Below are 14,445 nucleotides of genomic sequence, written 5' to 3' on the forward strand. Positions count from 1 at the left end.
CATTACGAAACCCTCGTCCTTTTGACGACATTACAACATGCTGCCTAGCTAATGGTCATAACGGTTATTTTCCATAAGACCAAGGATGGGAAGTCGTCTTAGTAAAACCAGAATGCATGACTTGTTTCTGGACTTATGAATTACGTGTCTTTATTTCCTTTGCTGAATGACTTGCGTATTAACTAGATTTATCTTCAAAACTGTCCTGTATCATAGTGTACTATATTTCATGTTATATGTAATATAGCGAAGTTGTAAGTTTGAAGAATATTTGTATGTGATATATTATTATAATCAGTTTTTCATATGGAATTGTAGTAGTTGAATTGTATATTAGCTACTAAGTATGAACTTAACGGGTAGGTAGTACCCGAATTTAAACTTATAAAAAGCTAATATGAAGAAAAAGCTTTTATAAATGAGTTCATATTATGCTACGAGATACTATTGACTACTCTTAATATTCTATATGATTTAATTGTTTCATTTGACTATTTTGAAGGAAATGGCACCGACTACTTGACACACCTTGAATATGAGCGAAGAGGAATTTCGTGCCTTTCTTGCTTCAAACATAGCCGCAGTACAGGCCGCGCTACATACCAACAATAACTCTGAATCTAGCAATACAGCTAACGGCACAAGAAATCGTGTAGGATGCTCCTACAAAGAATTCACTGCCTGCAAACCTTTGGAATTTGATGGAACCGAAGGACGAATTGGATTGAAACAGTGGACCGAGTAAGTCTAATCGGTGTTTGCCATAAGTAAGTGTACTGAAGAGGACAAAGTTAAGTACGCTACGCATACCTTCACAGGTATTGCGTTAACATGGTGGAATACCTATCTAGAGCAAGTGGGACAAGATGCTGCTTACGCACTACTGTGGTCAGCATTCAAGCATTTGATGAACGAGAAGTACCGTCGAAGAACCGAGGTCAATAAGCTCAATTCAGAACTTAGAGGGTTACGCACACAGGGATTCGATATTACTTCATACGAAAGACGATTCATAGAATTGTGCCTACTGTGTCCGAGAGCGTTCGAAGATGAGGAAGAGAAGATTGACGCATTTGTGAAAGGGTTACCGGATAGAATCCAAGAAGATATAAGTTCACACGAGCCTGCCTCCATACAAAAGGCATATAGAATGGCTCACAAACTAGTGAACCAGATTGAGGGAAGAATTAAAGAACATGCGGCTGAAGAGGCCAACGTGAAGTTAGTCAAAAGAAAGTGAGAGGAAAACGATGATAAGAGTCACCAAAAAAACAACAACTATCCCAACAATCGCAACATCAATCGTAACTACAACAAACGGCACAACAACAACAACAACAACAACAACAACAACAACAACAACTACAATAATCATCCCAACAACAATAACAACCACAACACCAACAACAATCAGAAGCAGCTATGCCAAAGGTGTGAAAAGTATCACTCGGGGTTCTGCACCAAATTTTGCAACAAGTGTAAAAGAAATGGTCATAGCGCGGCGAAGTGTGAGGTCTACGGACCAGGGGTTAACAGAACGAAAGGAACAAATGGTGTCGGAACGAGTAATGGCGGAGCAAGTAGTTTCGGAGCATGTTATGCCAATGTAGTTTGTTATAAATGTGAAAAAACGGGCCACATTATTAGAAATTGCCCGAACCAGGAGAACACGAATGGACAAGGCCGCGGAAGAGTTTTCAATATTAATGCGGCAGAGGCACAGGAAGACCCGAAGCTTGCTACGGGTATGTTTCTTATTGACAATAAATCTGCTTACGTTTTATTTGATTTGGGTGCGGATAGAAGCTATATGAGTAGAGATTTTTGTGCTAAATTAAGTTTTCCATTGACGCCGTTGGATAGTAAATTTTTACTCGAATTAGCAAACGGTAATTTAATTTCAGCAGATAATATATGTCGGAATCGAGAAATTAAACTAGTTAGTGAAACATTTAAGATTGACTTGATACCAGTAGAGTTAGGGAGTTTTGATGTTAAATTAAACTAGTTAGTGAAACATTTAAAAATAAAAACTTTATAATTGTATATATATTTAACAAACTATTAAAAATATATAATTTTTGTTTTTCTTTTCTTTTTATATTTTTTCATTTTTAATAAAATTTAAAACGTATTTTTACAAAAGTAAACTAAAAATATTTTTTTATAGCGTTGCGCTTTCGGCGTTTTAGCTGTCCCCGGCAGCGGCGCCAAAAATACTTGATGTTATGCGAGGGGTATATAAAATAGTTATATTTTTACAAGGAAATACTATTAAATACGATACAATTTTACACAAGTAATTTATTTATTTATAGAGTGGATATACCTAAACCTTGCTACAACACTTATAGGCAGTGTACCTAATCGTACAGTAGTATAGTTTTTAGTAAGTCCGGTTCGTTCCACAGGGAGACTTAAACTAGTTCAACGCTATATTTTTTTACTTATAATTGTAAAAATACAAAAATATATATAAGTAGTATTATTATTATAAAAGGGGGGTTTTACCGTTTAATGACCGGTTTGTCGATTTTAAAACTTTAGTCGCAGTTAAAACCTAATGTAAAATATTAAAAATAAATATAACTTAATTTATAGCGTAAAGTAAATAACGATAATGAAATTGCGATAAATACAAATGCGATAAAAAGTACGACAATTAAAGAGTACGATAATTAAAAGTGCAATTAAATATAATGACAATAAATAAAAGTGCGATAATTAAAAGTGCAATTAAATATGAAATATATAAATTATGCTTATTTAAACTTCCGTAATCATGATGTTTGACGTGTTGATTTTAGTTTTATTACCATGGGTTAATTGTCCTTTATCCTGGATTATTCGATATGTCCATACGGATTTGTCCATAATAGTCCATCAGTCAAAATCATAAAATGCGGAAGTCTTCGTCAAATTATTCTTATTCCCGAAGTCAAATATTCCAACTAATTGTGGATTCGAATTGTAACAAGGTCTTAATACTTTGTTTAATGAATACACCAGGTTATCGACTGCGTATAAACCAAGGTTTTACTACTTTGTTAACAATTACACCAATTACCCTTGAATGTAATCCACCCCTGTTTCAACAAGTCTATTAACTATTAATCCAGTTCCGTGTCCGGTTAAATGAACAATTATTGGTATTTATAGATATCCCGCCCACCGTACCCAGTCAAGCGTATGTGGTTATATATAAATACATCAAATTATAAGTCTATATATTAAATCAATGAGGTATCATTTAGTTAATATAAAACCCATTAATAGCCCATAGTCTAATTTCTACAAGTGTCGTTCTTTTGTCCAAACCCCAATTATGGTCCAAAGCCCAATTACCCAATTTTAATATTTAGCCCAACATCACGATTACTTCGGCATTAAATAAGCATAATAATAACTTAACTACGAGACATTAATTTAAAAATAACATTAACCATAACTTACAGTGATTAAAAATAGCGTAGCGTTACACGGACAGAATTTTGACTTACACCCTTACAACATTCGCTAACATACCCTTATTATTAGAATTTAAAATTAAAATTAAAATTAAAATATAATATATATATATATATATATATATATATATATATATATATATATATATATATATATATATATATATATATATATATGTGTGTGTGTGTGTGTGTGTGTGTGTGTGTGTACGAGTGAGAGATAGATAGATGATGGATGAAGGATATATGGTTGCTCAAAACCGCGAAATTTATAGGCATGTGGCCTGGAACTATTCACCATGCAATCGCATGGCTTTTGTACCTCCAGGCCATGCGATCGCATGGAGGTAGGTACCAGCTCACATAAGTTTGTTTTCTTGTTTTGCCGACGGTTTATAATAATAATATAATATATAAATAATTTATAGAATTATTTAAATATTATATTATATTTGTGTGCATAATTGACTTGTAATTTTTAGTCCGTTGCGTCGAGCGTTGAGAGTTGACTTTGGTCCCAGTTTCGGATTTTCGAACGTCCTTGCGTACAATTTGATATCTTGTATTTTGCGTTTCGCGTCTTGTACTCTTGTAATTTTGAGACGTTTCTCATCAATAATTGGAACCACTTTGATTGTACTTTGTACTTTTGAGCTTTTTGGTCGTTTGCGTCTTCAATTCGTCGAATCTGTCTTTTGTCTTCACCTTTTAATATTTAAACGAATATCACTTGTAAATAGAACAATTGCAACTAAAAGCTTGTCTTTCTTGAGGGATAATGCTATGAAATATATGTTCATTTTTAGCATTATCAAATATTCCCACACTTGAGCGTTGCTTGTCATATAGTCTTGAAATAAAAATACTAGAATCACTTCTTTATTCTTCACACTTTGTACATTAGTGATTTCTATACGGCGGTATAAACAATGGTAGTAACGTTGTGGTTTACCGTCCCACATGACTATAAAAATTTAGATCCTTTAAGGAAATTGGATCTTTATGAAAACATTTGATCTTTTGAAAATTTAATCTAGCTTTTACCCTAGATAAGTTTTCCAGAATAACCCTTCACCGGTGTTTGCAAATTGTTTTTGTGGGTTGGTGGGTTTCAGATTTGAAAATTTTAGCTCAAAACTTGTGGTTTTGTGTCACCCACTTGCTAACCTTGTATTGGGAAAACAATGTAGTGACCCGAACTTTTCCATGTTTATATATATTAATTGAGATTGATGTTTACATGATTAAATGTTTCCAACATGTTAAGCAATCAAACTTGTTAAGACTTGATTAATTGAAATAGGTTTCATATAGACAATTGACCACCCAAGTTGACCGGTGATTCACGAACGTTAAAACTTGTAAAAAAAAACCTATATGATGACATATATATGGTTATATATATATAGTTAACATGATATTATGATAAGTAAACATATCATTAATTATATTAACAATGAACTACATATGTAAAAACAAGACTACTAACTTAATGATTTTGAAACGAGACATATATGTAACGTTTATCGTTGTAACGACATTTAATGTATATATATCATATTAAGAGATATTCGTACATCATAATATCATGATAATATAATAATTTAAAATCTCTTTTGATATTATAAACATTGGGTTAACAACATTTAACAAGATCGTTAACCTAAAGGTTTCAAAACAACACTTACATGTAACGACTAACGATGACTTAACGACTCAGTTAAAATGTATATACATGTAGTGTTTTAATATGTATTTATACACTTTTGAAAGACTTCAATACACTTATCAAAATACTTCTACTTAACAAAAATGCTTACAATTACATTCTCGTTCAGTTTCATCAACAATTCTACTCGTATGCACCCGTATTCGTACTCGTACAATACACAGCTTTTAGATGTATGTACTATTGGTATATACACTCCAATGATCAGCTCTTAGCAGCCCATGTGAGTCACCTAACACATGTGGGAACCATCATTTGGCAACTAGCATGAAATATCTCATAAGATTACAAAAATATGAGTAATCATTCATGACTTATTTACATGAAAACAAAATTACATATCCTTTATATCTAATCCATACACCAACGACCAAAAACACCTACAAACACTTTCATTCTTCAATTTTCTTCATCTAATTGAACTCTCTCAAGTTCTATCTTCAAGTTCTAAGTGTTCTTCATAAATTCCAAAAGTTCTTGTTTCATAAAATCAAGAATACTTTCAAGTTTGCTAGCTCACTTCCAATCTTGTAAGGTGATCATCCAACCTCAAGAAATCTTTGTTTCTTACAGTAGGTTATCATTCTAATACAAGGTAATAATCATATTCAAACTTTGGTTCAATTTCTATAACTATAACAATCTTATTTCAAGTGATGATCTTACTTGAACTTGTTTTCGTGTCATGATTTTGCTTCAAGAACTTTGAGCCATCCAAGGATCCATTGAAGCTAGATCCATTTTTCTCTTTTCCAGTAGGTTCATCCAAGGAACTTAAGGTAGTAATGATGTTCATAACATCATTCGATTCATACATATAAAGCTATCTTATTCGAAGGTTTAAACTTGTAATCACTAGAACATAGTTTAGTTAATTCTAAACTTGTTCGCAAACAAAAGTTAATCCTTCTAACTTGACTTTTAAAATCAACTAAACACATGTTCTATATCTATATGATATGCTAACTTAATGATTTAAAACCTGGAAACACGAAAAACACCGTAAAACCGGATTTACGCCGTCGTAGTAACACCGCGGGCTGTTTTGGGTTAGTTAATTAAAAACTATGATAAACTTTGATTTAAAAGTTGTTATTCTGAGAAAATGATTTTTATTATGAACATGAAACTATATCCAAAAATTATGGTTAAACTCAAAGTGGAAGTATGTTTTCTAAAATGGTCATCTAGACGTCGTTCTTTCGACTGAAATGACTACCTTTACAAAAACGACGTGTAACTTATTTTTCCGACTAGAAACCTATACTTTTTTTGTTTAGATTCATAAAATAGAGTTCAATATGAAACCATAGCAATTTGATTCACTCAAAACGGATTTAAAATGAAGAAGTTATGGGTAAAACAAGATTGGATAATTTTTCTCATTTTAGCTACGTGAAAATTGGTAACAAATCTATTCCAACCATAACTTAATCAACTTGTATTATATATTATGTAATCTTGAGATACCATAGACACGTATACAATGTTTCGACCTATCATGTCGACACATCTATATATATTTCGGAACAACCATAGACACTCTATATGTGAATGTTGGAGTTAGCTATACAGGGTTGAGGTTGATTCCAAAATATATATAGTTTGAGTTGTGATCAATACTGAGATACGTATACACTGGGTCATGGATTGATTCAAGATAATATTTATCGATTTATTTCTGTACATCTAACTGTGGACAACTAGTTGTAGGTTACTAACGAGGACAGCTGACTTAATAAACTTAAAACATCAAAATATATTAAAAGTGTTGTAAATATATTTTGAACATACTTTGATATATATGTATATATTGTTATAGGTTCGTGAATCAACCAGTGGCCAAGTCTTACTTCCCGACGAAGTAAAGATCTGTGAAAGTGAGTTATAGTCCCACTTTTAAAATCTAATATTTTTGGGATGAGAATACATGCAGGTTTTATAAATGATTTACAAAATAGACACAAGTACGTGAAACTACATTCTATGGTTGAATTATCGAAATCGAATATGCCCCTTTTTATTAAGTCTGGTAATCTAAGAATTAGGGAACAGACACCCTAATTGACGCGAATCCTAAAGATAGATCTATTGGGCCTAACAAACCCCATCCAAAGTACCGGATGCTTTAGTACTTCGAAATTTATATCATATCCGAAGGGTGTCCCGGAATGATGGGGATATTCTTATATATGCATCTCGTTATTGTCGGTTACCAGGTGTTCACCATATGAATGATTTTTATCTCTATGTATGGGATGTGTATTGAAATATGAAATCTTGTGGTCTATTGTTACGATTTGATATATATAGGTTAAACCTATAACTCACCAACATTTTTGTTGACGTTTTAAGCATGTTTATTCTCAGGTGATTATTAAGAGCTTCCGCTGTCGCATACTTAAATAAGGACAAGATTTGGAGTCCATGCTTGTATGATATTGTGTAAAAACTGCATTCAAGAAACTTATTTTGTTGTAACATATTTGTATTGTAAACCATTATGTAATGGTCGTGTGTAAACAGGATATTTTAGATTATCATTATTTGATAATCTACGTAAAGCTTTTTAAACCTTTATTGATGAAATAAAGGTTATGGTTTGTTTAAAAATGAATGCAGTCTTTGAAAAACGTCTCATATAGAGGTCAAAACCTCGCAACGAAATCAATTAATATGGAACGTTTTTAATCAATAAGAACGGGACATTTCAGTTGGTATCCGAGCGTTGGTCTTAGAGAACCAGAAAATTTGCATTAGTGTGTCTTATCGAGTTTGTTAGGATGCATTAGTGAGTCTGGACTTCGACCGTGTTTTCTTTAAAAATGATTGCTTAACATTTTTGTTGGAAACTATATATTTTTAACATATGAATATTATGTGATATATTAATCTCTTAACGTGTTTGATATTATGTGATAGATGTCTACCTCTAGAACAAGTCCCATTGACTCACCTAATAATAATGAAGAGTCAAATGTAAATTGGAATGATTTGTGGACTGATTCACAAGTTCCCGAAGAGGAACCGGAAGAAGAGTCGGAACCGGAAGAAGAATCGGAACCGGAAGAAGAATCGGAACCGGATGAAGAAATAGAACCGGTGGGGGAAATAATAAAACGGTTAAGTAAAAGAAAATCCTCAACCAACCGACCAAAGTTAATTATGGTCAATGGTGTTTCCGCCAAGGAAGCAAAATATTGGGAGGATTACCAATTCTCCGATGAATCGGATTCCGACGAGAATTCCGATGATGTTATAGAAATTACCCCAACTGAATTTAAAAAGGCAAAAGAAAATAATAAGGGAAAGGGCATAAAAATAGAGAAATCTAATTCCAACCCCGATGAACTTTATATGTATCGTCAACCCCCGAAGTCCTTAAGTTGTAACAATGACCCGGGAACCTCTAAACCACCAGGTTTTTCTAAACCAATGTGGACAACGACGGCTCGTATTAGGGGAACATCATATATCCCTAGAAACTTGGCAAAACGAACCAAAACCGAAGAAGAAGAAACGAGCGAGTCGGAATAAGATAGTTGTATTCGTGTGGTGTAATATATGTAATATAGTGTTCTTATGCTTTATGATATATGTAAAAATTGCTTGTATTAATAAGTATTTTTTTTTATGAAACTAACTCTTGTCTATTTTACAGTTTAAAAACACAAAATGGATAGACAACCCAATATTTTAAGAGACTTACCCGGAGACATGATTGATGAAATCTTGTCTAGAGTCGGCCAGAATTCTTCGGCACAACTATTTAAGGCGAGATCAGTTTGTAAGACATTCGAAGAACGTTCCAAGAATGTCTTGGTTTATAAGAGACTTTCGTTTGAAAGATGGGGGATATCACATTGGGAAACCCATAAGTTACGATGTGTTTACTTTGACGCATATATTGCGGGGAACCCAAATGCTATTTTACGCAACGGGTTAAGAAATTATTTTGACTCAATATATCCGAATATTGGACTTCGTGATTTAGAAAAAGAGGCTAACATGCAACATAAAGAAGCATGTTATGCTTACGGATTAGTAATGTTCGCTTCTCACCAAAGTGAGAACAAGAACATCGGGCTACAACTATTAAACAAAACGTTTCCACAAGTGACGGAGTCGGTAATTGGGGTAAGAAATGAGGTTTTTAGATTATTACGGGACTGTTGGACATTACGTAACCCTCGTCCCTTTGATGACGTTACAACACGCTGTCTTATCAACGGCCATAACGGTTATGTTGCACAAGACCAAGGATGGGAAGTAGTCCTAGTAAAACCAGAATGCATGACTTGTTTCTGGACGTATGAATTACGTGTATTTATTGCCTTTGCTGAACGACTTGTGTACTAGCTAGAATTGTCTTCACAACTATCTTGTATCAAAGTTATTGTGTGCTATATTTCATGCTTTATGTAAAATAAGCGGTATTGTAAGTTTGTAAAATATTGTATAAAAGTTTGAACGCGAAATATTATTATAATCAGTTTTTCATATAGAATTGTAGTAGTTGAATTGTATATTAGCTACTAAGTATGAACTTAACGGGTAGGTACTACCCGAATTTAAACTTATAAAACGCTAATATGAAGAAAAAGCTTTTATAAATGAGTTCATATTATGCTGCGAAATACTATTAACTACTCTTAATATTCTGTATGATTAACTTGTTCCATTTAACTATTTTGAAGGAAATGGCACCGACTACTCGACACACCGTGAATATGAATGAAGAGGAATTCCGTACTTTTCTAGCTTCAAACATAGCCGCAGTACAGGCTGCGCTACATACCAACAATAACCTTGGATCTAGCAGTACAGGAAATCGTGTAGGATGAACCTACAAAGAATTCACTGCCTGCAAACCTTTGGAATTTGATGGAACCGAAGGACCGATCGGATTGAAACGGTGGACCGAGAAGGTCGAATCGGTGTTTGCCATAAATAAGTGTACTGAAGAGGACAAAGTGAAGTACGCTACGCATACCTTCACAGGTTCTGCGTTAACATGGTGGAATACCTATCTAGAGCAAGTGGGACAAGATGATGCGTACGCACTACCGTGGTCAGCATTCAAGCACTTGATGAACGAGAAGTACCGTCCCAGAACCGAGGTCAATAAGCTCAAGACAGAACTTAGAGGGTTACGAACCCAAGGATTTGATATTACCACGTACGAAAGACGATTCACAGAATTGTGCCTATTGTGTCCGGGAGCATTCGAAGATGAGGAAGAGAAGATCGACGCGTTTGTGAAAGGATTACCGGAAAGAATCCAAGAAGATATAAGTTCACACGAGCCCGCCTCCATACAACAGGCATGTAGAATGGCTCACAAACTAGTGAACCAGATTAAAGAAAGAATTAAAGAACAGACTGCTGAAGAGGCCAATGTGAAGCAAGTCAAAAGAAAGTGGGAGGAAAACGGTGATAAGAATCACCAATACAACAACAACAGCAATTACAACAATAATCGCAACAATTATCCCAACAATCGCAACATCAATCGCAACTACAACAAACGGCCCAACAACAACAACAACAACAACAACAGCAACTACAACAATCATCCCAACAATAATAATAACCGCAACAACAACAACAATCAGAAGCAACTATGCCAAAGGTGTGAAAAGAATCACTCGGGGTTCTGCACCAAATTTTGCAACAAGTGTAAAAGAAATGGTCATAGCGCGGCGAAGTGTGAGGTCTACGGACCAGGGGTTAATAGAACGAAAGGAACAAATGGTGTCGGAACGAGTAATGGCGGAGCAAGTAGTGTCGGAGCAAGTTATGCCAATGTAGTTTGTTATAAATGTGGAAAACCAGGCCACATTATTAGAAATTGCCCGAACCAGGAGAACACGAATGGACAAGGCCGTGGAAGAGTTTTCAATATTAATGCGGTAGAGGCACAGGAAGACCCGGAGCTTGTTACGGGTACGTTTCTTATTGACAATAAATCTGCTTACGTTTTATTTGATTCGGGTGCGGATAGAAGCTATATGAGTAGAGATTTTTGTGCTAAATTAAGTTGTCCATTGACGCCTTTGGATAGTAAATTTTTACTCGAATTAGCAAATGGTAAATTAATTTCAGCAGATAATATATGTCGGAATCGAGAAATTAAACTGGTTAGCGAAACATTTAAGATTGATTTGATACCAGTAGAGTTAGGGAGTTTTGATGTGATAATCGGTATGGACTGGTTGAAAGAAGTGAAAGCGGAGATCGTTTGTTACAAAAATGCAATTCGCATTATACGAGAAAAAGGAAAACCCTTAATGGTGTACGGAGAAAAGGGCAACACGAAGCTACATCTTATTAGTAATTTGAAGGCACAAAAACTAATAAGAAAAGGTTGCTATGCTGTTCTAGCACACGTCGAGAAAGTACAAACTGAAGAAAAGAGCATCAATGATGTTTCCATTGCAAAAGAATTTCCCGATGTATTTCCGAAAGAATTACCGGGATTACCCCCACATCGATCCGTTGAATTTCAAATAGATCTTGTACCAGGAGCTGCACCAATAGCTCGTGCTCCTTACAGACTCGCACCCAGCGAGATGAAAGAACTGCAAAGCCAATTACAAGAACTTTTAGAGCGTGGTTTCATTCGACCAAGCACATCACCGTGGGGAGCTCCTGTTTTGTTTGTCAAGAAGAAAGATGGTACATTCAGGTTGTGTATCGACTACCGAGAGTTGAACAAACTTACCATCAAGAACCGCTACCCACTACCGAGAATCGACGACTTATTTGATCAACTACAAGGCTCGTCTGTTTATTCAAAGATTGACTTACGTTCCGGGTATCATCAAATGCGGGTGAAAGAAGATGATATTCCAAAGACTGCTTTCAGAACACGTTACGGTCATTACGAGTTTATGGTCATGCCGTTTGGTTTAACTAATGCACCAGCTGTGTTCATGGACCTTATGAACCGAGTTTGTGGACCATACCTTGACAAGTTTGTCATTGTTTTCATTGATGACATACTTATTTACTCAAAGAATGACCAAGAACACGGTGAACATTTGAGAAAGGTGTTAGAAGTATTGAGGAAGGAAGAATTGTACGCTAAGTTTTCAAAGTGTGCATTTTGGTTGGAAGAAGTTCAATTCCTCGGTCACATAGTGAACAAAGAAGGTATTAAGGTGGATCCGGCAAAGATAGAAACTGCTGAAAAGTGGGAAACCCCGAAAACTCCGAAACACATACGCCAGTTTTTAGGACTAGCTGGTTACTACAGAAGGTTCATCCAAGACTTTTCCAGAATAGCAAAACCTTTGACTGCATTAACGCATAAAGGGAAGAAATTTGAATGGAATGATGAACAAGAGAAAGCGTTTCAGTTATTGAAGAAAAAGCTAACTACGGCACCTATATTGTCATTGCCTGAAGGGAATGATGATTTTGTGATTTATTGTGATGCATCAAAGCAAGGTCTCGGTTGTGTATTAATGCAACGAACGAAGGTGATTGCTTATGCGTCTAGACAATTGAAGATTCACGAACAAAATTATACGACGCATGATTTGGAATTAGGCGCGGTTGTTTTTGCATTAAAGACTTAGAGGCACTACTTATATGGGGTCAAAAGTATTATATATACCGACCACAAAAGTCTTCAACACATATTTAATCAGAAACAACTGAATATGAGGCAGCGTAGGTGGATTGAATTATTGAATGATTACGACTTTGAGATTCGTTACCACCCGGGGAAGGCAAATGTGGTAGCCGATGCCTTGAGCAGGAAGGACAGAGAACCCATTCGAGTAAAATCTATGAATATAATGATTCATAATAACATTACTACTCAAATAAAGGAGGCGCAACAAGGAGTTTTAAAAGAGGGAAATTTAAAGGATGAAATACCCAAAGGATCGGAGAAGCATCTTAATATTCGGGAAGACGGAACCCGGTATAGGGCTGAAAGGATTTGGGTACCAAAATTTGGAGATATGAGAGAAATGGTACTTAGAGAAGCTCATAAAACCAGATACTCAATACATCCTGGAACGGGGAAGATGTACAAGGATCTCAAGAAACATTTTTGGTGGCCGGGTATGAAAGCCGATGTTGCTAAATACGTAGGAGAATGTTTGACGTGTTCTAAGGTCAAAGCTGAGCATCAGAAACCATCAGGTCTACTTCAACAACTCGAAATCCCGGAATGGAAATGGGAAAACATTACCATGGATTTCATCACTAAATTGCCAAGGACTGCAAGTGGTTTTGATACTATTTGGGTAATAGTTGATCGTCTCACCAAATCAGCACACTTCCTACCAATAAGAGAAGATGACAAGATGGAGAAGTTAGCACGACTGTATTTGAAGGAAGTCGTCTCCAGACATGGAATACCAATCTCTATTATCTCTGATAGGGATGGCAGATTTATTTCAAGATTCTGGCAGACATTACAGCAAGCATTAGGAACTCGTCTAGACATGAGTACTGCCTATCATCCACAAACTGATGGGCAGAGCGAAAGGACGATACAAACGCTTGAAGACATGCTACGAGCATGTGTTATTGATTTCGGAAACAGTTGGGATCGACATCTACCGTTAGCAGAATTTTCCTACAACAACAGCTACCATTCAAGCATTGAGATGGCGCCGTTTGAAGCACTTTATGGTAGAAAGTGCAGGTCTCCGATTTGTTGGAGTGAGGTGGGGGATAGACAGATTACGGGTCCGGAGATTATACAAGAAACTACCGAGAAGATCATCCAAATTCAACAACGGTTGAAAACCGCCCAAAGTCGACAAAAGAGCTACGCTGACATTAAAAGAAAAGATATAGAATTTGAAATTGGAGAGATGGTCATGCTTAAAGTTTCACCTTGGAAAGGCGTTGTTCGATTTGGTAAACGAGGGAAATTAAATCCAAGGTATATTGGACCATTCAAGATTATTGATCGTGTCGGACCAGTAGCTTACCGACTAGAGTTACCTCAACAACTCACGGCTGTACATAACACTTTCCACGTCTCGAATTTGAAGAAATGTTTTGCTAAAGAAGATCTCACTATTCCGTTAGATGAAATCCAAATCAACGAAAAACTTCAATTCATCGAAGAACCCGTCGAAATAATGGATCGTGAGGTTAAAAGACTTAAGCAAAACAAGATACCAATTGTTAAGGTTCGATGGAATGCTCGTAGAGGACCCGAGTTCACCTGGGAGCGTGAAGATCAGATGAAGAAGAAATACCCGCATCTATTTCCAGAAG

The sequence above is a fragment of the Rutidosis leptorrhynchoides genome, chromosome 1 (assembly GCF_046630445.1).
Source record: "Rutidosis leptorrhynchoides isolate AG116_Rl617_1_P2 chromosome 1, CSIRO_AGI_Rlap_v1, whole genome shotgun sequence".
NCBI lineage: Eukaryota > Viridiplantae > Streptophyta > Magnoliopsida > Asterales > Asteraceae > Rutidosis > Rutidosis leptorrhynchoides.